Source organism: Rhinopithecus roxellana, chromosome 19 (assembly GCF_007565055.1).
Source record: "Rhinopithecus roxellana isolate Shanxi Qingling chromosome 19, ASM756505v1, whole genome shotgun sequence".
NCBI lineage: Eukaryota > Metazoa > Chordata > Mammalia > Primates > Cercopithecidae > Rhinopithecus > Rhinopithecus roxellana.
Genome location: NC_044567.1, coordinates 19,450,394 through 19,477,453, shown reverse-complemented (window position 1 = coordinate 19,477,453; position 27,060 = coordinate 19,450,394). Strand labels below are relative to the sequence as shown.

The 27,060-nt window shown below is 42.7% G+C and overlaps 1 protein-coding gene and 1 non-coding gene across 4 annotated transcripts in view; one reads left to right on the top strand and one right to left on the bottom strand.

Annotated features, from left to right (window-relative positions):
* TAOK1 (TAO kinase 1) overlaps positions 1-27,060 on the bottom strand; it is a 175,632-nt gene that overhangs the window by 123,007 nt on the left and 25,565 nt on the right. The window lies entirely within an intron of this gene.
* Positions 14,665-14,770, top strand: LOC115894995. The gene has a single exon (XR_004055209.1). It is a non-coding gene; the product is annotated as a U6 spliceosomal RNA (small nuclear RNA).

Here is a 27,060-nt window from a genome sequence, read left to right as displayed (position 1 = left end):
TTTGTCTCAAAAAAAAGAAAAAAAAAAGAAAAAGAAAAAAGAAAAAGTAAAGGAAGTTCTTCCCCAGACATTTTTAAACTGTTTCTTTTCTTTCCCCTTCTCTAACCCATCAACAGGTTAACCTTTAAAATATCTTTTTCCCTTTAGTAGGCCAGGCCCCCCAACTATCATTGTTTATATTTTCTGTAAAGCTTTAATTGTGAAAAAGGATTTGTGGGGCTAGTCTTGGGCTGCGGCCAATCTGGTGTGCTTTGCATGTCTGTATGGTTCCTGCTACAAGCCTCCCATCTTGTTTTACATCCTAAGGGCACGGCTTCTAACTCCCAGGCAAGTCTTTGTTTAGCAATCCTGCCTTAGGGAATGTTTCTTTCTGATTTGACATCTGCATGTTTTCCTAGCAGCCCTGTCTCTTAAAGGGCCCCACCCAGCAAATGGGTTTTCTTCCACCTCTTTGTGTGTACTGCGTGTGATGCCTGTAAAAAGAGTTCTAATTAATCTGGCCTAAAGAAAGACAAAGGCTTGGCTGTAATATTTTTTTAAGGCAAAATAAATGCTGTGGTACTTTTCAGTTCATGTGACTTTAATCTTCAAGAAATAAAAACAGCTAGCCAGGCGCAGTGGCTCACGCCTGTAATCTCAACACTTTGGGAGGCCTGGGTGGGCGGATCATGAGGTCAAGAGATCGAGACCATCCTGGCCAACATGGTGAAAACCCATCTCTACTAAAAATACAAAAATTAGTTGGGCGTGGTGGCACGTGCCTATAGTCCAGCTACTCGGGAGGCCGAGGCAGGAGAATCGCTGGAACCTGGGAGGCGGAGGTTGCAATGAGCTGAGATTGTGCCACTGCATTCCTGCCTGGCAACAGAGCAAGATTCCATCTCAAAAAAAAAAAAAAAGAAGAAAAAGAAAAAGAAAAATAGCCCTGAAGACTATGGTAAAATGCAGGTCAAATCCAAAGTTTCCTAAGTGTTTTGAGATTATAAACTGTCTGTCTTGCCTGCTTCACAACTGTTAAGGCCTGGGGACACGTGGAATCAACCATGCCCTTAAGTAAGAAAGCAAACCTTGGCTGCAGTTAGCACACATTTAAAGCAACTCACCAAGTTTTACCTTAAACTTAAAAATTGCTAGGAGTTAACTGAAACTACCAGAAATAGATTTACATGCAAGGTGAGTAAGAATAGTGAAATGTGGTTTTTAGTAAAAGATTATGAGAACGCATGGAAATGTAAACTTTTGCCTAGACTTACAGAATTGAGTTAAATTAGGAAAAAGGTGAAGGTTCAAAGAAGTGGTGGAAGAATTGTAAAAATCTTGGAAAAGAGGTTATCTGTGTGTACATAGTGATGAAATTCAAAAGAGGGTATTACATGGTTTTTCTGTAAATTGAGCATGAAATAAAAGCACAAGGTTTTCCTAAGGTGCTAATCTGCTCTTTGGCAAAATTTGTAAAGCATTATAGAAGGTTTTTTGGGCCAGGCGCAGTGGCTCACGCCTGTAATCCCAGCACTTTGGGAGGCCGAGGCGGGCAAATCACAAGATGAGGAGTTCGAGACCAGCCTGGAAAACATAGTGAAACCACATCTCTACTAAAAATACAAAAAAATTAGTCAGGCATTGTGGCAGGTGCCTGTAATCCTAGCTATTCAGGTGGCTGAGACAGGAGAATCGCTTAAACCCGGGAGGCGGAGTTTGCAGTGAGCCAAGATCACACCACTGCACTCCAGCCCAGGCAACAGTGCCAGACTCCATATCCAAAAAAAAAAAAAAAAAAAAAGTGAACTTGAGTCATCATTTTGGCAAAACTTATGGTAATCTCAAATTTTATTTCGTAATATCAAGTGTGTACATTTAGCAGCCTTCCCAAAATCAAACTTCAGTTTCAAAATTGTCTTCCCTGGCATCTGGGTTTTCAGATACTTCAGAGGGCCCCTGAAGTGTCTGGAAAAGAAAGGCAAACAGGATTATATGACACGTTTAGGTACATGGAATTGCCAAAATGATGTTCAATCTTCTTTAGGTTATATCTTAGTAAACAATGCTGATGTATGTTCCAAAATTTTATGGGATTTCTAAAATTCTAATGTCCCAGTATATGCTATCAATCAAAATTAAGGTTAAGTTATTGTAAACTATGGAGATAACCAAACCTCTTTGCCAACTGTGTTTCTGACTGTAATTACCCTGACCACTTGGCTATTCACAGACAATGGTTGTCTTGTTTTGATCCTGTTCAGAAGATAGTTTATAATAGACTGTAAGACTTTAACAGGTGCTCTCAAATACAGACTTTATACAACTTTGGAGATTGTAACATTTTAATAAAGGAAAATGAACAGGACTCATGGAAGAGCTGAAGTGTTTACAAATATCAAGCAAAACAAGAGTTAACGAAATGGACTGAACTCAGAAAGCTAAAGCAACCTTTTTGACTTTTGATTGGAATATTGCTGATCCTTGTTTTGTTTTTCAGAGCCAAGGAAACTCATTTTGAACTATTTACGGCCTTTAATAATTGAGGAAGGTATACTCCTATGAACAAAAATTTGGAGTATGTATGTTTCTCTCTGCCTGGTGCCTCTAAAATTTGGAAACTATCTGTGAGTATTCTTTAATTTTTTGATTTTTTAAATTTAAAATTTTTTTTAATTTTTTAATTTTTTTTAAAATTTTTTGATTTTTTAAATTTAAAAAAAATTCTTTTTTATTTTTTTTTTCTTTTTTGCTCAGACGCCCAGGCTGGAGTGCAGTGGCCGGATCTTAGCTCACTGCAAGCTCCGCCTCCCAGGTTCACGCCATTCTCCTGCCTCAGCCTCCCGAGGAGCTGGGACTACAGGCACTCGCCACTACGCCCGGCTAATTTTTTTGTATTTTTAGTAGATACGGGGTTTCACCGTGTTAGCCAGGATGGTCTCGATCTCCTGACCTCGTGATCCGCCCGTCTCGGCCTCCCAAAGTGCTGGGGTTACAGGCATGAGCCACCGCGCCCAGCCAAAAATTTTTTACTTGTTTATTTCTGTGGCTCTTGTCACCCAGGCTGGAGTGCAATGGCTCAACCTCAGCTCAACGCAACTTCTGCCTCCCGGGTTCAACCGATTCTCTTGCCTCAGCCTCCCAAGTAGCTGGGATTACAGGCACCAGCCACCACACCCAGCTAATTTTTTTTGTATTTTTAGTACAGATGGGGTTTCATCACGTTGGCCAGGCTGGTCTCGAACTCCTGACCTCAGGTGATCCACCCACCTCGGCCCCCCAAAGTGCTGGGATTACAGGCATGAGCCACCACACCCAGCCTATCTGTGTGTATTCTAGAAGCTCCAAGTTTATCTTGGGACCTTAAGAGGAGAGGATCCCCCAACTCATAGGTATTTCAAGGTCTTATCTGAGATTCCTTGGGGAATAGAGTTCCATCAAAGCCAATCTAAAAGGCCTGTGTAGACATAATTATTCTTGCTACACTTTAGGCAAATCATCAGGTCAAGTATAGGACTAAGGGATTTTGCAAACCACTCAGTCCTATCATGATTTTTTAACAAAAATGAGAACTGGAAAGAGAGAAATCATGTTCTAAAATTTATCATACATTTGTCATTAAATTAGAAACTCATTAGTTGTTTTTAAGTTTTCACCTACATTTTAGACTAACCCTGCTTGTTCCTGTGAACCAAACAGCAATCTCCAGCTGCACCTCAGAAAGAACAAGAGGGATGGGTAATGTAAAAATCCGGACCAATATTCTAGTTCTGAGCAATTATCCTTCAAATTCTTCCAGGTGATGGGAATACACAGGATGCCCATCACTCAGGTTTCCTTTTGGGAAAGTAAGACCAAGGGAGCTAACCAAAGCAAAGCGCCATGCACCCAAATCCTAGCAAGCATAACTAGAGCCACCAGTTATCTGGGTGTGTCACAAGACATATTTTCCTCTCCCTTACTGCAGGAGGACTCAGTTCCACAGTTTGACCTTAGCATTCGGCTTATGATACATAAGGAGTCCATGCAACCCCCTGAAACACCTTTTTGTCCCAGACTCAATTCCAAATTTCGGGTCAAAGCCCTAGGGAAAAAAAAAACTGGATCTGAGGCAGAGACAAATGACAACAGAGGTTAAAAGGCACATCACAGGTGAGCGTGGCTGACTCCTGCTGATTAAGCCAACTCCAAGTTTCCTGTTTCACGGATAAAGGCCTCATTAATATCCATGGCATAAATGAGGCCTAGGGAACTCCAAGGCTACTGACAGTAGGTGGGAAAGAGACATAGGTGAAACAAATAATTCCTATTGTCTAGACACCCCTGCTTCATGGATGCAAGCCACTTTGGTACTCATGGTGGCACCTGACAAGGTTGCCAGAACTTGGGGATGCAAGGACAGAAGACTGAAAGAAGACACTCTTTCCTCTCACCCTCATATATCCGGGGTATCTGCTAGGAAAATAAGGGAACCAGGAAGGTCTGCTTCCCTCTTTCTAGATGGGTAGCCATTCATCTTCAATCTGTACCCCTTTCAAATGCATCCTGAACCTCTGGGACTCCTTTAAAAAGCTCCTTTTCCCCTTTCTCCTCAGTTCTCTCTTCACTAATAGGTAATTGTGTTTCTGTACAAGACACTCCCCTTAAACGCATCCTCCGAACTAGAAAGAGTTAATTTCCCAAACTTTCAACTGGTTGGCTTAGGACTAGGCTCAGAGGAAGGGAACCCAAAAGCCCAACATGCCAGCAAAAGGGTAAAGTTTCTTTACCAGTCAGGCTTTTGGCCTCCCTCTCCCTGTGAAAATTGATAAAAGGCCTCAGAATTGTTCGGCTGTCCTCACCCCTCCCCTTGTTTCGTTTTGATGCATGTTTTCTAATAACCCGGTTTGTCTGTTCTTGCCTTCAGGCCATCAAACTCCAAATGGTCATGCAACCAGAGCCTCAGATGGTGACCCTTTCTGCTGGGAACCCCTAAACAGGCCTCTTAGGGAGTTCTGACTGCTGTTTCCCCCAAAACAGCCCCCGTCAGCAGGAAGCAGTTAAGATCGGTCTTCCTCCGTGTCCTTAATCTAACAACTGTTAGATTAGAGGGGAAATGAGACAGCCAGGTGGGAGGGGGTCCCCAGAGGAACTACAACCAGCCTGCCCACTGGAGCTTAGCCTCAAGAGGTTCATGCCATTTGCAGCAGGGAGGAGTCTGGCCCCTCCTCTTCCTGTATGGAAACTGAGATTTGAACAGCAGGGCTGGAAGTGCTCTAGCAGGAGACTCTGTCCTTGCGGGGTATCCCTATTTCCCGTTTTCACCCAATAAAACCCTCTGCTTCACTCACCCTTTAAACTGTCTGCAAGCCTAAATTTTCATGGCCATGGGACGGACAAGAACGCCGTCTTTAGCTGAACTAAGGAAAAGTCCTGCAGTGCTAACAGAGCTGCCTTAGTTGATTTCTAGAGTGAAGAATCTTTTCACACTTTTTTCTCTTCTTCTTTTTTCTTTTTTAAGACAGAGTCTAGCTCTGTCACCCAGGCTGGAGTGCAGTGGCGTGATCTTGGCTCACTGCAACTTTCACCTCCCAGGTTCAAGGGATTCTCCTGCCTCAGCCTCCTGAGTAGCTGGGATTACAGGTGCCCGCCACATCCAGCTGATTTTTGTATTTTCAGTAGAGATGGGGTTTTACCATGTTGGGCAGGCTGGTCATGAACTCCTGACCTCATGATCCGCCCGCCTTGGCCTCCCAAAGTGCTGGGATTACAAGCGTGAGCCACTGCACCCGGCTACATTCTTGTATTAGTCCTATAACTGAGACTCAAACTCTACTTACTTTCTCTTGCATTACCAGTAATTCAAAAAGATAACCATGATAAGGCCCCAGAGAGTCAGTGGCTCATGCCTATAATCCCAACACTTAGGAAAGCCAAGACAGGAGGACTGCTTGAGCCCAGGAGTTTAAGACCAGCCTAGGCAACATAGCAAGACAGTCTCTACAAAAAATTTAAAAATTAGCCAGGTGTGGTGGTAAACACCTGCAGTCCTAACTACTTAGGAGGCTAAGGCAGGAGGATCCCTTGAGCACAGGAGTTTAAGGCTGCAGTAAGCCCTGAGAGACAGAGCAGGACTGTTTCTCTCTAAAAAAAAAAAAAAAGAAAGAAAAAAAAATTTGGCCAGGTGTGAGGGCCTCACGCCTGTAATTCCAGCACTTTGGGAGGCCAAGGTGGGTGGATCACCTGAAATTAGGAGTTCAAGACCAGCCTGGCCAACATGGTGAAACCCCATCTCTACTAAAAAATACAAAAATTAGCCGGGCAGGCCAGGCACAGTGGCTCATGCCTGTAATCCCAGCACTTTGGGAGGCCAAGACGGGTGAATCACGAGGTCAGGAGTTCGAGACCAGCCTGTCCAATATGGTGAAACCCCATCCGTTGGGAACAAGTCCCCAAATCTGGCCATAAACTGGCCCCAAAACTGGCCATAAACAAAATCTCTGCAGCACTGTGACATGTTCATGATGGCCATGACGCCCACGCTGAAGGTTGTGTGTTTACCAGAATGAGGGCAAGGAATACCTGGCCCACCCAGGGTGGAAACTGCTTAAGGCGGTCCTAAACCACAAACAATAGCATGAGCGATCTGTGCCTTAAGGACATGTTCCTGCTGCAGAAAACTAGCCACAGCTCATCCCTTTGTTTTGGCCCATCCCTTTGTTTCCCATTTTAATTAATCTATAATCTATAGAAACAACGCTTATCACTGGTTTGCTGTCAATAAATATGTGGGTAAAACTGTTCCAGGCTCTCAGCTCTGAAGGTTGTCAGCCCCCTGATTTCCCACTCCACACTCTAATTTTTCTGTGTGTGTGTCTTTAATTCCTCTAGCAACGCTGGGTTAGGGTCTCCACAACTGAGCTGGTCTTGGCACCCATCTCTACTAAAAAATACAAAAATTAGCCAGGTGTGGTGGCGCATGCCTGTAGTCCTAGCTACTCGGGAGGCTGAGGCAGGAGAATCACTTGAACCCGGGAGTCAGAGGTTACAATGAGCTGAGATTGCGCCACTGCAATCCAGTCTGGGCAACAGAGTGAGACTCCATCTCAAAAAGAAAAAAAAAAATTAGCCAGGCATGGTGGCAGGCAACTGTAATCCCAGCTACTCAGGAGGCCAAGGCAGAATTGCTTGAACCAAGGAGGCGGAGGTTGCAGTAAGCCGAGATCGTACCATTGCACTCCAGCCTAGGTGACAAGAGCAAAACTGTGTCTCAAAAAAAAAAAAATTTAACCTATAAACATACTTATTTACATTTATTTACTTAGAAAACCGTATGATGTCTCCACTTCAATATCTCAAAGAAATTTCTAACTCAAAATAATCTAGTCATTCAAGCCAATCTTCTTTCTCAGTTTCCTATAAAAATTAAAGTGTGCTACACTAATGTATCCAATTTAGTAATCCAAAAACCTAAGTTATTTTTTACAATTTATTTATTTAGAGACAGGGTCTTGCTCTGTTGCCCGGGTTGGAGTGCAGTAGCACAAGCACAGCTCACTGCAGCCTTGATCTCCTGGGCTCAAGTGATCCTCCCAACTTAGCCTCCCAAGCAGCTGAGACTACAGTCACACACCACCACGCTCAACTAATATGTTTTATTTTTAGTAGAGACAACTCTTGTTATGTTGCCCAGGCTGGCCTCAAACTCCAGAGCTTAAGCACTCTCACCTAAGTGAGAACCTGACCAAAAAGGGGGAGTTTTTTTAAACAAAATTCTGGGAGGTCATTGTTCTGGACTAAATTCATGCACTAGGCCCCAGCAAACCAAGCCAAAATGGAGTCATGTGTGCTAAGACTTTAAGGAAACACACAGATTCTAGAACAGACCAGGTTTTGTTTTTCCTCCAGCAAATTTCTATTAACAAACAGCACAGGCATCCACTCCCAAAACTCCCATTAAGTCTTTTAATCAATTTCATTTCCTCTCACCTAGAGACCACCAAGCTTCAGATGATCATGCAACAAAGGTTCCAGCCAGTTCCAGGTGAAGACACCACCCCTGGCCATCAAAAAGCTACCTTCCCTCCACTAGACAGAAGAGGGTGAGAGTTCCGTGATCTCCAACAGGTAGGGACTACGCCCCAAATCAGCATGAAGCAGTTACAGAAGAAAGACCTTCAGTCCCTCTGCCTCCCATAAAGATTTATGGGGATCACGTCTCTCAGAGGAAGATGAGGCAGGACAATAGGGTCTGGAGTCAGGTTCCGAACCTAAGGCTATCTCATGCCAACTTCCTAGAACTAAATTGAAAGGAAAATCCTAATTTTCCACGCCTAAGTAACAAAAAGACCAGAGGCTACTCCCTTTGACCTTTCCTGAGCACTGCAGACAGGAAATTGGCTGTCCCTAACAAATCAGACTGATTGCTGGTGGAGTCTTCATTTGCAACTTTGTAACTTTACCCCAGCCTCTGATTGGTTGCTTTTTGCAGATGTGAAGTTACAAAGTTTTTGCAACCAATCAGATGTCCCTACAGGAGTGTGACCTTTGTAACGTCACATCAGCCTCTGGTTGGCTGCTTTCCGCAACCAATCAGACTGGTTGCAGGCTACGGCTTCAGTTACATGAGGTGAGCGTGAAGCAGCCAATGGGAAACCTATAGGGGGTATTTGAACCCAAGAAGATTCCACATCTGGGCTTCCTGAGCTGCTGCTCGGGTGTGCTTCCCCCACACTGTGGAGTGTACTTTCATTTTCAACAAATCCCTGCTTTCATTTTTTTGTTACTTCATTCTTTGCTGGACATTTTGACCAATTCTTTGTTCAAAACGCCAAGAACCTGGAGTCATGACCCTCTACCAGTGACAAAAATACAAGTCCTCTCTTTTTATCTTTTTGGTTCAAATGGAAGAAAAAACTCTTGTGAGTTTTCCCAAAACTCAACATTATTATAGTTTTCCTTTAATACTAAAGTAAAATTACAAGATAAAAATTAAATTTTACTGTCAACAAGATCAGGTGTATTGATTAGATCTTATAGTCTTATTTATCTCAAAATAAAAATAGGGCAACTGTATGACAGATATTAAACAAACTCAAAACTTCAGAGATAAAAGGTATCTTAGATGGACAAGGGTCTGAAGGGTTGGGTGGTGCGCTTAAGGTCACAGTTAATAACAAAACTAAAAAACCTAAAGGTACTAAATATAAGGTGGTATCCTAAATTAGATCCTGAAACAGAAAAAGGATGTTAGTGGAAAATCTGGATAAAGTTGATAGTTAAATAATATTGTAACAATGTTAACTTGTTAGCTTTGACAAATATACTATGGTTATTTAAAATGTTAACATTAGAGGAAAGGCCAGGCATGGTGGCTCACGCCTGTAATCCTAGCATTTTGGGAGGCTGAGGTAGTTTTGGGAGGCTGAGGTGGCCAGATCACTTGAGGTCAAGTGTTTGAGACCAGTCTGGCCAACATGGTGAAACACTGTCTCTACCAAAAAATACAAAAATTAGCTGATCCTGATGGCGTGCACGTGTAATCCCAGCTACTTGGGAGGCTGAGGCACATGAATCACTTGAACCCAGGAGGTGGAGGTTGTAGTGTCCCCCAGTGTGGAGGACAGAGTGAGACTCTCTCCAAAAATAAAATAAAATAAAATAAAACTCAGAGGAAAGGAGATGAAAGGTTTACAAGAACTCTGTACTATCTTCTTTGCACTTTTTCTGTACATCTGAAATTATTAAGTAAAAATAAAAAGCTTATTTTAAAATTCTAAATCTAAAACTGATTTCTAATCCAGAATACTTCCCATCTGTTTCCATAAGAATACCCATCTAATCTACAAAGGCATTAAGTTCTAAAACCAAGTATACAAAGATAACAAACTATAGCACCTGCCTGTAGCACCCTCAAACAAAAAACAATCAAAAGAAATATCCTCTAGTTTTCTGTTTAATAGGGAAAGGAACTAACACTCATTGACTTGTCACTATATTCCAGGCATTTTGCTTATTTAATTCTCATAACTGGGGTGGGCACAGTGGCTCACACCTGTAATCCCAACACTCTGGGAGGTCAAGGTGGGGATCACTTGAGCCCAGGAGTTCGAGACAAGCCTGGGCAACATGGTGGAATCCCGTCTCTACAAAAAAAAGAAAAAAATACAAAATTTAGCCAGGCATTGTGGTGCGCAACTGTAGTCCCAGCTACTTGGGAGGCTGAGGTGAGAGGATTCCCCAAGCCCAGGAGGCAGAGGCTACAGCTGACCCACTGCACTCTGGCCTGAGTAACAGCCAGATGTTGTCTCAAAAAAGAAAAATATATGTGTAATTCTGACAACTGTTTTAAAATAATTGTCACCTCAAATTATACTTGAAGCTCAAAGCATGTACATCATTTGCTCACTATCATATAGCTGCTAAGTAACAGAGCCAGATTTCCGTAATACCTCATCATCAACTTTCTCTAGGTTATCTAGGCACTGTACAGTCATCTGCGTATTTAAAAAGAAGTATTTGTGGCCGGGCGCGGTGGCTCAAGCCTGTAATCCCAGCACTTTGGGAGGCTGAGACGGGCGGATCACGAGGTCAGGAGATCGAGACCGTCCTGGCTAACACGGTGAAACCCCGTCTCTACTAAAAAATACAAAAAACTAGCCGGGCGAGGTGGCGGGCGCCTGTAGTCCCAGCTACTCGGGAGGCTGAGGCAGGAGAATGGCGTAAACCCAGGAGGCGGAGCTTGCAGTGAGCTGAGATCCAGCCACTGCACTCCAGCCTGGGCGACAGAGCGAGACTCCGTCTCAAAAAAAAAAAAAAAAAAAGAAGTATTTGTTACTAAATTTTACAGATTCTACCTCCATGGCATTTTTCACATCAAAACCCTCACTGCCAATCCCATTGCCACTACTTTTTGTTCAGGTCTGTTATGTAGCAAAACACCTCTCAAGCATTCCAATCTCTAGTCTTATTCCCTTTAGTCTATTCTGTACAGTACAGTAAAGAACAGTTTCTTGCTCAGCCTCCCAACATCTGTGAGGATGTTTTAGTAATGGTCTTAGATTTCCTTTTGAGATTATTACCTCTCCTCTGCCTAGGTATTCCCCTCTAGGAAAGGTGTACTTGGCTTTTGGAGTTTCTGAATCTTGAACAAATGATACAAGTCTGGAAAAAAGATTCCAGGAGCTATCCTAGACTCTCTCCAACCTTCCTTTTCAGTCTATGAGCAACTTAATAGTCTTATAATAAAATTCTTCTCTTTTTTTTTTCTGAGACAGAGTCTCACCCTGTTGCCCAGGCTGGAGTGCAGAAGCGCAATCTCAGCTCACTGCAACCTCCACCCCTGGGTTCAAACAATTCTTGTGCCTCAACCTTCTGAGTAGCTGTGATTACAGGCACCCATCACTACGCCCAGTTAATTTTTGTATTTTTAGTGGAGACAAGGTTTCACTATGTTGGCCAGGCTGATATGGAACTTTTGACCTCAAATGATCTGCCCGCCTTGGCTTCCCAAAGTGCCAGGATTACAGGCACGAGCCACTGCGCCTGGTCAAGAAAATTATTCTTAAGATAGTTGGTATCACTTCTCTGCTTCCAAAAACCCTAACAAATACATCACTCCTAACTCAAATAAGATCTCTAAAGCATTTCTTTCTATTCTTTTTTTTTTTTTTTTTTTTTTTTGAGACAGAGTCTCGCTCTGTTGCCCAGGCTGGAGTACAGTGGCACAATCTCGGCTCACTGCAACCTCTGCCTCCAAGGTTCAAGCGATCCACCTGCCTCAGCCTCCTAAGTAGCCAGGACTACAGGCATGCACCACCACACCTCGCTATTTTTTGCATTTTTTGGTAAATATGGGTTTTCACCATGTTGGCCAGACTGGTCTCAAACTCCTGACCTCAAGTGATCCACCCACTTCAGCCTCCCAGTGCTGGGATTATAGGCATGAGTCACCGTACCCGGCCAAGATCTCTAAAACACTTCTAAAGCATCACTCAATCTTCCTGCTCAAAAACTGTAACCTAGAAGTTCTCAATATTATATAATCTTCTCCAGGTTAAGCTTTCAGGGTTCTCCCATTTTGGTCCAAACTACATTTCTGAACTTATTTTCCACCAATGGCATTACATGTATTTATTAATGTTATTCTCTCCACTTGGAATGCTATCCACAAAACCCCCATGTCTGTCTACAAATCTTATCCACCCTTCCAAATCTATTTCATTGTTGCCTTATGTATCAATTCTCATCCAATTCCACTTCAAATGTAGTTGGCTAAGAAACTGAATTTTATTTAAGTTTTATTAAGTTTAACTTAAATTTATGGTAACTAGGGGCTACCATATTGGACAGCTTCGCTCTAGCATATAATCTATTTTGCTTCACTACAAAATATTCAAGGAAAATATAAGAAGTTATTTAGGGGTTTCCTTAATCTCACCAGGATTCCACTCCAGAACACCCTGAAGTTGCTCAGATCTAAGTTAGAGAATAACAGGCATAGAAAATCAAATTCAAAATCCATAACTAATCATACAATGTACCAACAGCTGGTCCTACATATGAGGGGCCTCTTAAGCCACTGACCCTTTTAAGAAATTGGAAAAAGGGACTCCTTTTAAGGATGTGCAACTCCGTAAGCACAAGACATAAATAATGGATAGCACAACACAGGCCGAATTTCAGTCCTCACTCGCCCCTTCGACAGATGCCTGGCTTACAGCCACACATTCTTCCCATATTCTCTTTCTTCTAGCCTTTTACTGCATCTCAGAATGCCTTTTTCTACCTTTGGCTCAGAAACTATCTCCTAGATGTCCTCCCAGACTACTATACTTACTCTCTTCCCTAATCTCTAATTTGGATTCAGAACCCTCTTCTGTGTTTCTGTAATAATAAAATATCTCTGAAATTGCACTTACCATACTAGCTTATAATTACTTATTTTATCCTTTGATTTCCTACCCTGGAACAATATGCTCTCTACAGATACAGGTCACATTTTTTCACCTTTACATTTTCACCTACTACATAGCACCTAAACATAGTAGGTGCCAAATCAATGTAACCATGAATCAAACTGATTCATTCTTATGTAAAATGCATGAAAATAAGAGAAATTTTACAATCTTTAAATGACTTATCTTTTTTTTTTTTTTTTTTTTTTTTTGAGACGGAGTCTCACTCTGTCGCCCAGGCTGGAGTGCAGTGCTGAGATCTCCACTCACTGCAAGCTCCGCCTCCCGGGTTCGCGCCATTCTCCTGCCTCAGCCTCTTGTGTAGCTGGGACTACAGGTGCCCGCCACCGCGCCCGGCTAATTTTTGTATTTTTAGTAGAGACGGCGTTTCACCGTGAAAGTCAGGATGGTCTCGATCTCCTGACCTCGTGATCCACCCGTCTCAGCCTCCCAAAGTGCTGGGATTACAGGCATGAGCCACCGCGCCCGGCCGACCTATCAATTTTAACAGAATCTAATTTCATTTGATCTTAGATTACAAGAACGATATTTTCAAACGTAATTTATCATCTTTCAATATCCCCTTTACTAAAGTAAGAAGTTTCATTCTTTTTTTTTTTTTGGTTTTGTTTTTGTTTTTGACAAGATCTGGCTCTACCACCCAGGCTGGAATGCAATGGTGTAATCTCAGCTCTCCCAAGGCTCAAGACATCCTCCCACCTCAGCCTCCCGAGTAGCTGGGACTACAGGCACACACCACCCCACTCACCTAATTTTTGTGTTTTTTGTACAGATTGGATATCACCATGCTGCCCAGGCTGGTCTCAAACTCGTGAATCTCAAGCTGTCCACCCGGCTCAGCCTCCCAAAGTGCTGGGATTACAGGCAGGAGCCACCAAGCCCAGATAGAAGTTTTAAAGTGAATTAAAATGGGCCGGGCACAGTGGCTCCCATCTGCAATCCCAGCACTTTGGGAGGCCAAGGCAGGCAAATCATTTCAGGTCAGGAGTTTGAGACCAGCATGGCCAATATGGTGAAACTCCATCTCTACTAAAAAATTAAAAAAAAAAAAAAATAGCGGGGCGTGGTGGTGTGTGTCTGTAATCCCAGCTACTGGGAAAGCTGAGGCAGGAGAATCGCTTGAACCTGGGAGGTGGTGGTCACAGTGAGCCAGGATCGTGCCACTGCACTCCAGCCTGGGTGACAGAGCAAGATTCCACCTCAAAAAACCAAAACTAGTAAGTATTTACTAACAAATTTAATGGTCTAACTTTTAAATAACTGTACTGCTAACTATCTGGTTGTTATAATAGAGACAAAGCAGTATATCTCAATAGCACATTAATCTTTAGTACAGGTAGAGTAATAAATTTTGTATATAATCTGTAACGAAAAATGACAATTCCACCAAAACTGTTAAAATATTCCAAAAGACGGCCAGGCGCGGTGGCTCACGTCTGTAACCCCAGCACTTTGGGAGGCCGAGACGGGGGGATCACGAGGTCAGGAGATCAAGACCATCCTGGCTAACACGGTGAAACCCCGTCTCTACTAAAAAAATACAAAAAACTAGCCGGGCTAGGTGGCAGGCGCCTGTAGTCCCAGCTCCTCAGGAGGCTGAGGCAGGAGAATGGCGTGGACCCAGGAGGCGGAGCTTGCAGTGAGCTGAGATCCAGCCACTGCACTTCAGCCTGGGCGACAGAGCGAGACTTCCTCTCAAAAAAAAAAAAAATATTCCAAAAGAAACTTATATGTGCTCACTTCAGCAGCATATATACTAAAACCCCGGAACAATACAGAGATTAGCATGGCTGCTGTGCAAGGATGACATACAAACTCGTGAAACGTTCCATTAAAAAAAAAATTTTAAACTTACGTAAGTTGTACAAAACTTCAAACTATTTTCTAAACAGCAAAAAGAGAAACTAAAGGTCAGCAGTCAACAAAGAAAACTTCTGACAAGTAATCTAACACATGACACAAAAATAGGCATCTCCTACTACTGACCTCCTTTTTTCTGATAAGCACAACTTCCAAAGAAAGATATGTAGGTTAACCAACTTCTATACTTTAGCAACCAAGGAGAAGTGGATGAGTCTTCCTATTTCTCTGCCCAGTATTTCTTTTCTTTCCTTAGCAAATGTTACCATGCCTCTATTTACTTTTTTTTTTTTTTTTTTGAGATGGAGTCTCGCTCTGTCACCCAGGCTGGAGTACAGTGGCGTGATCTTGGCTCACTGCAAGCTCCGCCTCCCGGGTTCACGCCATTCTCCCGCCTCAGCCTCCCGAGTAGCTGGGACTACAGGCGCCTGCCACCACGCCCGGCTAATTTTTTGTATTTTTAGTAGAGATGAGGTTTTACCATGTTAGCCAGGATGGTCTCGATCTCCTGACCTCATGATCCGTCAGTCTCGGCCTCCCAAAGTGCTGGGATTACAGGCATGAGCCACCGTGGCCAGCCTTTTTTATTTTTTGAGACACAGTCTTGCTCTGTCCTCCAGGCTGGAGTGCAGTGCTGCAATCTTGGCTCACTGCAACCTCTGCCTCCCAGGTTCAAGTGACTCTTATGCCTCAAGCTCCCGAGCCGCTGGGATTACAGGCGCACACCATGACGCCTAGCTAATTTTTGTATTTTTAGTAGAGATGGGGTTTTGCCATGTTGGCCAGGCTGGTCTCAAACTCCTGACCTCAAGTGATCCGCCCACCTCGAGCTCCCAAAGTGCTGGGATCACAGGCGTGCGCCACCATGCCCCGCCTCCAAACTATAACTACTGTTCAATGAACCATTTATGTGACTCTGCTTATAAAAATAACCGAGTTTCCATGAAAAAATAATGTGCAGTTATTCTAAATGACACTGTTTTGCTAAGTAAAAAGCAATGGCTTCTCACTACTAAAGTACTAAATATTTAATTTTATATTAACTAGGTGATTACCAACTATCCCAATAAATCCTATTCTGGGATAAACTATTCTGCTAAATAGCCCAAACAGGCATTTCAGAAGTATGTAACTCCATTTATCCCTTGGTGCATAAAAGCACAGATTCATATTCATAATAACTGTGATATCACTCCATGCTCTCACACTTCGACCAATGTTGCAATATTGGCCATAATACTATGATAAAATTTAAACCAATAAAATTGTTTTTAAAACTTGTCGTATACAAACTTGGGATCAACTTCTGCTTCTGAGCAATGATAACCTAATTAGGACAAGATTTACCTTCCTGCCATAAACACCTGAGAAACTCGAAAAATATAAAACTACTTTTTAGACACTGAATAAGAGGCAACACAGGACTACGATCTCTGAGAGAAGCTAAACAAACAAGGTAAGTTGTATGGGTACGGGCTTTCTATCTGAAAACGAATGAATAATTATAGCTGACATTTCACCATTCCTCTCTATAACTGAGAAAACAAATACAAAAAATCAATTGGTACACAGAAAACGTAAACCACACTCAAACTAACTTGACCTAATAATTCACATTTACAGAACACGATACACAACAAATGAAGAATACACATTCTTCTCAAGTATGTATAGAACAACCAAAATAGACCACATAGTGGGCCATGAAACAAGTTTGCTTTTTTTTTGTTTTTTGTTTTTTTTTTGAGACAGGGTCTCCCTCTGTTGCCCAGGCTGGAATGCAGTAGCACGATCTCGGCTCACTGCAAACTCCGCCTCCCAGCTTCAAGCGATTCTTCTGCCTCAGCCTCCAGAATAGCTGGGATTACAGGCGTCCACCATCACGCCTGGCTAATTTTTTGTACTTTTAGTAGAGACGAGGTTTCGCCATGTTGGGCAGGCTAGTCTCTAACTCCTGACCTCAAACAATTCACCTGCCTCAGCCTCCCAAAGTGTTGGGATTACAGGTGTGAGCCACCACGCCCAGCCTGAAATAAGTTTTAATAAATAAAGAATTAAATTCAGACAGTATGTTTTCCGACCACACAGAATTAAATCATAAATCAAAAATCAGAAAAACATCAAGAAAATTCCTAAATATTTAGAAATTAAACACACTTCTAAATACACATAGTTTGTCAAAGAGAAATATAAAAGTGAAATTGTAAAATATTCTGAATTGAAATACAGGGACATAGGAAAATTTTATAAATTAAATCCTTATATTAGAAAAGCAGAAATATTTAGTATCAAAATACAAACGTCCAGATTAAGAAACTTTAAAAAAAAAAAAAAGGAAGAGCAAATTAAATACAACACAGCAAAAGGAAATAACAAGCCAAAATCAAAAAATTGGGGAAAAAAGGAAACCAATAAAGGAAAGTCAATGACACCAAAAGCTAGATTTTTGTTGTTGTTGTTTTCGTTTTGAGACGGAGTCTTGCTCTGTCACCCAGGCTACAGTGCAACGAGATGATCTCAACTCACTACAACCTTTGCCTCCCAGATTGAAGTGATTCTCATGCCTCAGCCTCCTGAATAGCTAAGATTACAGGCACCTGCCACCACGCCCAGTTAAATTTTGTATGTTTAGTACAGCGGGGTTTCACCATGTTGGTCAGGCTGGTTTCAAACTCCTGACCTCATGATCCACCCACCTCTGCTTCCCAAAGTCCTGGGATTATAGGCATGCAGTAGCACGCCCAGCCTCAAAAGCTAGCTAGGTAACTCTGTAGACAAACTAATGTCAAAGAGAGAGAAGAAACAAATTACCAGTATCAGGAATTAAAGAGGCAGTATCACTACATACGCTATCAACATTAAAAGAAAAAAATGGGATTATTATGAATAATTTTACCAGTTAATCTGATAACTCCCATGAAATGAAAAGTCTCTGAAAAAAAACACAAACTATCAAAGTTCACTCAAAAATAAACAGAGGGGCCAGGAGCTGTGGCTCATGCCTGTAATGCCAGCACTTTGGAAGGCTGAGGCGGGCGGACCACCTGAGGCTGGTCAGGAGTTCGAGACCAGCCTGGCCAACATGGTGAAACCCAGTTTCTACTAAAAATACAAAAAAAAAATCAGCTGGGTGTGGCGGCATGCACCTGCAGTTCCAGCTACTTGGGAGGCTGAGGCAGGAGAATCGCTTAAACCCAGGAGATGGGGATGGTAGCGAGCCAAGATTGCGCCACTGCACTCCAGCCTGGGTGACAAAGCGAGACTCCATCTCAAAAAATAAAAATTAAAAAAAAGGATAAATAGAGGACAGCACAGTGGCTCATACCTGTAATCCCAGCACTGTAGAAGTCAAGTGGGGAGGATCACTTGAGTCCAGGAGTTTGAGACCAGCCCAGGCAATATGCCAAAACCCAATCTCTACCCCAAAAAAAATTTTTAACTAGCTGGGTGTGGTGGCATGTGCATGTGGTTCCAGCTACTTGGGAAGCTGATGCGGAAGATCACTTGAACCCAGGAAGTCAAGGCTGCTGTGGGCCGTGATGGCACCACTACACTCCAGCCTGGGTGACACAGCAAGACAAACAAAAAAAGATAACCTAACCCACTGTTTCTATTAAAGTAATGGAATTCATAATTAAAAAGCCTTGCCTAGAGAAAACTCTAGGTCCACGTGGTTTCACAGGGAAATTCTATCAAATATTTAAGAAAGAAATAATACCAGTTCTGCATAAACTCTTCTAGTATATAAACATTTACCAACTTACCTTATGAGTTAAACATTACCATGATACCAAAGCCAGATATGAACAAGAAAACTATAAACCAGTATCTCAAATGGGTATAATGCAAAAACTGCAAAAAACATTTACAAATAGATGCTGGCAGTTTATAAAAAGAATATATCATTATCAAGTGGGATTCCTCTCAGGAATAAAAATCAATCCATATAATTCACTTTATCAGTCTAAAAAAGCATAAACGGCCGGACGCAGTGGCTCACACCTGTAATCCCAGCACTTTGGGAGGCCAAGGCAGGTGGATCACTTGAGGTCAGGAGTTCAAGACCAGCCTGGCCAACATGGTGAAACACCATCTCTGCTAAAAATACAAAAATAAGGTGGGTGTGGTGGCACGTGCCTGTAATCCCAGCTACTCGGGAGGCTGAGGCAAGAGAATCACTTAAACCAGGGAGTCAGAGGTTGCAGTGAGCTGAGATCGCACCACTGCACTCCAGCCTAGCGACAGAGCGAGACTCAGTCTCAACACACACATACACACACAAAAGTATAACCATATGAGTACAAGAGCTGTCCCCCAAAAAAGTATTTGACAAATGAATGTGAATTAATTCATGACAAAAACTCTTAGAAAACCGCAAATATAAGGAAAGTTCCTTAACCTGATAAATAGCATCTATAAAAACCCTATAGCTGGCCAGGCATGGTGGCTCACGTCTATAATCCCAGCAATTTGGGAGGCCAAGGCAGGTGGATCACTTGAGGTCAGGAGTTCAAGACTAGCCTGGCCAACATCTCTGCTAAAAATACAAAAATAAGGTGGGTGTGGTGGCACGTGCCTATAATCCCAGCTACTCGGGAGGCTGAGGCAGGAGAATCACTTAAACCAGGGAGTCAGAGGTTGCAGTGAGCTGAGATCGCACCACTGCACTCCAGCCTAGCGACAGAGCGAGACTCAGTCTCAACACACACATACACACACAAAAGTATAACCATGTGAGTTCAAGAGCTGTCCCCCAAAAAAGTATTTGACAAATGAATGTGAATTAATTCATGACAAAAACTCTTAGAAAACCGCAAATATAAGGAAAGTTCCTTAACCTGATAAATAGCATCTATAAAAACCCTATAGCTGGCCAGGCATGGTGGCTCACGTCTATAATCCCAGCAATTTGGGAGGCCAAGGCAGGTGGATCACTTGAGGTCAGGAGTTCAAGACTAGCCTGGCCAACATCTCTGCTAAAAATACAAAAATAAGGTGGGTGTGGTGGCACGTGCCTATAATCCCAGCTACTCGGGAGGCTGAGGCAGGAGAATCACTTAAACCAGGGAGTCAGAGGTTGCAGTGAGCTGAGATCGCACCACTGCACTCCAGCCTAGCGACAGAGCGAGACTCAGTCTCAACACACACATACACACACAAAAGTATAACCATGTGAGTTCAAGAGCTGTCCCCCAAAAAAGTATTTGACAAATGAATGTGAATTAATTCATGACAAAAACTCTTAGAAAACCGCAAATATAAGGAAAGTTCCTTAACCTGATAAATAGCATCTATAAAAACCCTATAGCTGGCCAGGCATGGTGGCTCATGTCTATAATCCCAGCAATTTGGGAGGCCAAGGCAGGTGGATCACTTGAAGTCAGGAGTTCAAGACTAGCCTGGCCAACATGGTGAAATCCCATCTCTACAAAAATTGGCCGTGCATGGTGGTGGGTGCCTGTAATCTCAGCTACTTGGGAAACTGAGGCAGAAGACTAACTTGAACCTGAGAGGCAGAGGTTGCAATGAGCTGAGACTGAGCCACTGCACTCCAGCCTAGATGACAGAGCAAGACATTGCCTCAAAAAGAAAAAAAAATCCCTATAGCTAATATCATATGCATTGATAAAAGATTAAGTATTTTCCAGCTGGGCGTGGTGGCTCACACCTGTAATCCTAGCACTTAGGGAGGCCAAGGCAGGCAGATCACGAGGTCAGGAGTTCGGGACCAGCCTGACCAACATGGAAAAACCACGTCTCTATTAAAAATACAAAATTAGCCAGGTGTGCTAGCACATGCCTGTAATCCCGGCTACGCAGGAGGCTGAGGCAGCAGAATCGCTTGAACCCGGGAGGTGGAGGTTGCAGTGAGCCGAGATCGTGCCATTGCACTCCAGCCTGGGCAACAAGAGTGAAACTCCGTCTAAAAAAAAAAGATTTAAGTATTTTCCTCATAAGATGAGGAATAAGACAAGGATATCCACCATCACATTATACTTTAGGACCTACCCAGTGCAATAAGGCAAGAAGAAAAAAAAAAATAAGGCATTCAGACAGGCAAGTAAGAAATAAAACTGTACTTATAAACGTAATTGTGTACATAGAAAATCCAATCCCAGTCTACAAAATAGCTACTAGAAATAAGTGAATTTATTAAGGTTGCAGAATACAAAGTCAATATCAAAAAAATCAATTATGGTCGGCACTGTGACTCACTCTTGTAATCCCAGCACTTTGGGAAGCCGAAGCAGGTGAATTTCTTGAGTCTGAGACCAGCCTGGGCAACACGCAGAAACCAACTCTAAAAAAATAAAAAATTAGCCAGGCATGGTGGCATGCACCTGTAGTCCCAGGTACTTGGAAGGCTGAGGAGGGAGGACTGCTTTAGCCAGGAAGCAGAGGTTGCAGTAAGCTGAGATCACACCACTGTACCCCAGCCTGGGTGACAGGGTGAGACCCCATTTCAAAAAAAAAAAAAAATTAGTCAGGTGTTGCACCAACACTTGTAGTCCCAGCTACTCGGGAGATTGAGGTGGGAGGATCACTTGAGCCCAGGAAGTTGAGGCTGCAGTGAGCCAAGATTCTGTCACTGCACTCAAGCTTGGGCAACAGAGTGAGACCCTGTCTCACAAAACAAACAAAAAAATCAATTGTATGTTTACATACTCATAATGAAACTGAAATTGGGGTGGGGGGTAGACAACATTTTCAATAAAATTAAAAAACACGGTCGGGCTCAGTGGCACATGCCTATACTTCCAGCACTTTGGGAGGCTGAGGTGGGAGGATCGCTTGAGCTCAGGAGTTCAAAACCATCCTGGGCAACACAGCAAGACCTCATCCCTACTAAAAATCAAAACAAATTAGCCAGGCATGGTGGTGTGTGCCTGTGGTCCCAGCTATTTAGGAAGTTGAGGTGGGAGGATAGCTTGAGCCTGGGAGATGAATGCAGCAGTGAGCCTTGATCACACCACTGTACTCCAGCCTAGACAACAGAGAGACAGACTATATCTCAAAAAAAACAAAAATTGCCAGGCACAGTGGCTCACATTCCCAGCACTTTGGGAGGCTGAGGCAGGTGGATCACCTGAGGTTGGGAGTTCGAGACCAGCCTGACCAACAAGGAGAAACCCCACCTCTATTAAAAATACAAAATTAGGCATGGTGGCACATGCCTATAATCCCAGCTACTGGGGAGGCTGAGGCAGGAGAATCGCTTGGACCCAGGAGGTGGAGGTTGATGTGAGCCGAGATCATGCCATTGCACTCCAGCCTGGTCAGTAAGAGTGAAACTCCATCTCAAAAAAAAAAAAAAAATTTACAAAATAGATATAAATCTAACAAATGTGTGCATGATTTGTATGCTGAAAATTACGAAGCACTGATGAGGAAAATAAGAAAAAGACCTGAATAAATAAAGAAATACACTAACTTCATAGACTGGGAGACTCAGTATTGTCAGGATATCAATGGTCCCACTAATGATCCAAAGATTCAACAAAATCCCAAAAAACCAGCAGCCTTTTTTGAAGAAACTGACAAACTGATTCTAAAACATACATTTAAAAAAAAAAAAAAGCAAAGCACCCAGAACAGCCAAAACAACTTGAATAAAAGAATAAACGTGAAGAACTCTAACTGATGCCAAAACTTACTATAGTCAGCCCCCTGTATCCTTAGTTCCACGTTCCTGGATTCAGTCAACCTCGGATCAAAAATATTCAGAAAAAAACAATTCCACAAAGTTCCAAAAAGCAAAACTTGAATTTGCCATGCACCAAGTAGTACACTGAATCCAGAAGAATGAAGTGATGTGTAGGGAATGCATTTAGTATTACAAGTAATCTACAGAAGATTTAAAGTATACAGGAGGATGTTTGTAGGTTATATGCAAACACTACATCATCTTATATAAGTGACTTAGGATACAATTCATGGATTGTATCCACAGGGGTCCTGGAACCAATCCCACACAGATACCAAGGAATGACTATATAAAGTTACGATAGGCTGGGTGCAGTGGCTCACACCTGTAATCCTAGCACTCGGGAGGCCAAGGGAGGAGGATCACTTGAGGCCAGGAGTTCAAGACCAGCCTGGTCAACATGGTGAAACCCCATCTCTACCAAAAATACAAAAATCAGCCAGGCATGATGGCACACACCTATAATCCCAGCTACTCAGGAGGATGAGGTGGAAGAATTGCCTAAACCCAGGAGGTGGAGGTTGCAGTGAGCAGAGATCATGCCACTGCACTCCAGCCTGGGCAAAAGAGCTAGACTCTGTCTTAAAATAAATAAATAAATATATATATATATACACACATACACACACACACACACACACACACACACACACACACAGATAAAATTAGCTGGGTATGGTGGCGTGCACCTGTGGTCCCAGTTGCTCAGGAAGCTGAGACAGGTGGATCGCTTGAGCCCAGGAGGTCAAGGCTGCAGTAAGCTGAGACTGCACCACTGCATTCCAGCCTGGGTAACAGAGTGAGACCCTGTCTCAAAAAATAAATAAATAAAGCTGCAATACTCAAGACAGTGTAGGCCAAGGGGCAGTGGCTCACATCTGTAATCCCAGCACTTTGAGAGGCCAAGGTGGGAGGATCACTTGAGGTCAGGAGTTGGAGACCAGCTTGGGTAACATAGCAAGACCCTATTTCTACAAAAAAATAAAAAATAAAAAAAGTTTAAAAATTAGCCAGGCATGGTGGCATGTGCCTGCAGTCCTAGCTACTAAGGAGTCTGATATGCGAGGATCACTTGAGCCCAGGAGTTTGAGGTTGCAGTGAGCTATAATCTCACCACTGCACTTTAGCTTCATCAACAGAGCAAGATCCTGTCGCAAAACAAAATGAAGAGGCTGGGCACAGTGGCTCACGCCTGTAAGTCCAGCACTTTGGGAGCCTGAGGCAGGTGGCTCGCTTGAGCTCAGGAGTTCAGACCAGCCTGGGCAATATGGCAAAACCTCGTCTCTACTAAAAATACAAAAATTAGCTGGGTGTGGTAGTGTGTGCCTGTGATCCCAGCTACTTGGGATGCTGAGGTAGAAGGATCACTGGAGCCTGGGAAGTCGAGGCTGCAGTGAGCTGTGATCATGCCACTCTACTGCAGCCTGGATGACAGAGTAAGACCCTGTGAAAGAAAAAGAAAGAAAAGAGAGAGAAGAGAGAGAATGAAAGAATTAGATTTTATCAAAATTAAAAACTTCCGCTCTGTGAAAGATATCATTAAGAAAAAAATTTAAAGCCATAACTGGATTTCCAGTGGCAGGGTCTGGGGAAGAGGCGGCAGGTGCCATGTCCAGCCACAAAGATGGCAAGAAGGAACCCCTGAAACAGCCCAGAAAGCAGAACAAGGCAGAAACAAAGAGGACCAGAAGAAACTATAGGGAAGGCGCCCCTGGCCACAGGTGTAATTAATAAATCTGGCAAAAAGCAAGCTGTTCCATGTGCCTGAGGAGGTGGTGACCCTTGATTTCATTCCCTGTTATACCATCTTTTGCCACCTATAGCTGGACTGAAGTGTTGTATTGGAGCCTGTTGTACATTTAAGAATAAATTTTTGTGGGAAAAAAAAAGCCATAAATGAAAAGAACATATCTGCAAAACCTACATCTAATAAGGGCTTATCCTGAATACATAAAGAATTCAAAATTAAACAATAAGAAAACAAACAACCCAACTTAAAACTGAAGGGGAGGGATCGGGGGCGGTGGCTTACGCCTATAATCCCAGTACTTAGGGAGGCCAAGGCAGGTGGAGTACCTGAGATCAGAGGAGTTCAAGACCAGCCTGGCCAACATGGCAAAACCCCTAATAAAAAATACAAAAATTAGCCAGGCATGGTAGCAGACGCCTGTAATCCCAGCTACTCGGGAGGCTGAGGCAGGGAGAATTGCTTGAACCCAGGAGGTGGAGGTTGCAGTGAGCCAAGAAAGTGCCACTGCACTCCAGCCTGGATGACAGAGTGAGACTCCATCTCAAAAAAAAAAAAAAAAAAAAAACTGGTAAACTAAAATAAGCATAATTCATTCAATATTTACCAGACCTTTACCATATCCCCAGCACCGTCCTAGATGCTGGGTTCAGAAATAATTAAGTGGGAGGGGGAAATAAGATAAAAACTTGATTGTAATTGCATTTAACAAATATTGATTAAATCAACTAAAAGATATAAAAGAATAAAAGATAAGTCTGCCCTGAAGATTACCCCTTTTAGAAAATTAATGAGTTCAAATTTTGCCTCTCTACGGTAGTATCAAACATGACACTGAATACAGGTCCAACGAGGAAAACTAAAAACTCAAGTTTTAGTTAAAAATGTTACTCAGCAAAGTTTTAAAATTAAACAAGCCTAAAAGATGGCAAATACATACTTTCAGCTTGCATTAAGGAAAGAAGCCATTCAATGTGTTCTATTTAATTTGTATTATTTAATTAATGTAACATTTAATTAGATAATGTAATATTTAATTTGTATTTCCAATGTGTAACTGCCCCTTTTCCGATGATCCAATTAATTTCTCTAAGACTTCTCTTTGAGAAGTCTTAAGACTAGCTTTTTTTCCCATTAAATCTAAAGGGTACTGTGAATCTTCCATGTGACTTATTTCTCTCTATGCTTTGAAACAAAGAAGAGCAAAAAAATTATCAGACTTCTAAATCTATCCAATAAAACTAAAAATATATAATGTTGCAATAAAATCTCTGTACATAATCTTTTTTATTTTTTGAAAAGGAGTTTCACCGTGTTGCTCTGACTGGAGTGCAGTGGTGCAATCTCAGCTCACTGTAACCTGTCTGCCAGGTTCAAGTGATTCTCTTGCCTCAGCCTCCCCAGTAGCTGGGATTACAGGTGCCTGCCATCATGCCCAGCTAATTTTTTTTTTTTTTTGAGATGGAGTCTCGCTCTGTCACCCAGGCTGGAGTGCAGTGGCTCGATCTCGGCTCACTGCAAGCTCCGCCTCCCAGGTTCACGCCACTCTCCTACCTCAGCCTCCCGAGTAGCTGGGACTACAGGCGCCCGCCACCACACCCGGCTAATTTTTTTGTATTTTTAGTAGAGACAGGGTTTCACCGTATTAGCCAGGATGGTCTCGATCTCCTGACCTCGTGATCCGCCCGCCTTGGCCTCCCAAAGTGCTGAGATTACAGGCGTGAGCCACCGCGCCCGGCCACCTGGCTAATTTTTTATATTTTTAGTAGAGATGGGGTTTCACCAGGTTGGCCAGGCTGGTCTCGAACTCCTGACCTCAGGTGATTCTCCTGCCTCAGCCTCCCAAAGCACTAGGATTACAGGCATGAGCTACCGCACCTGGCAAAACTGTTCTTCTTTAATGCAGAAAATTGAATAGACATCTTTCAATGCCAAGTCAAGGGGTAATATGTGAATATCTGAAGCAAGAAAATCCTCCAAATCAAATTATCTGCATTACAGTCTATAACTGTACATAATGGTAGAAGGGTTCTCATACACTTGCTTTCAGACAAAGTTTAAACCAGTTTCACCATATCTTCTCTTTTTAATTACCACAGTATTTTATATTTGTACCAGTTTGGCACTTGATTATATAGAAAAACCAAATACTTTACATCTTCAAACATTTTTCTCGCTAACTGAAGCAGACCTCTTTGAGAATTATGTTTATTTTATATTTGTCTATATAAGATAAACAAATGGCCAATGAGCACATGAAAAGATGCTCAACATCATTAGTCACCAGGGAAATGCAAATCAAAACTACAAAGAAGTACCATTTCACACTCAATCATGGCTATAAAATTTTTTTAATGGGAAATAATTGTTGGAAGAGGATGTGGAGAAACTGGAACCTTCATATATTTTTGGTGGTAATGTAAAATGGTTCAGCCACTATGGAAAATAGGTGGCCATTTCCTTAAAAAGTTAATGACCCAGCAATTTCACTTCTAAGTATACATCCAAAAGAACTGAAAACAATGCATACTAATGTACAAGTATGTTCACATTAGCACTATTCATAGTAGCCAAAAAGTATAAAACAGCTGGGTGCGGTGGCTCACCGCCTGTAATTCCAGCACTTTGGGAGTCTGAGCAGGTGGATCACTGGAGCTCAGGAGTTCAGACCAGCCCAGGCAACATGGCGAAACCCCGTCTCTACTAAAAATATCAAAATTATCCTGGTATGGTGGCATGCACGTGTAATCCCAGCTATTTGGAAGGCTGAGGCAGGAGAATCGCTTTAACTCGGGAGGCGGAGGTTGCAGTGAGCC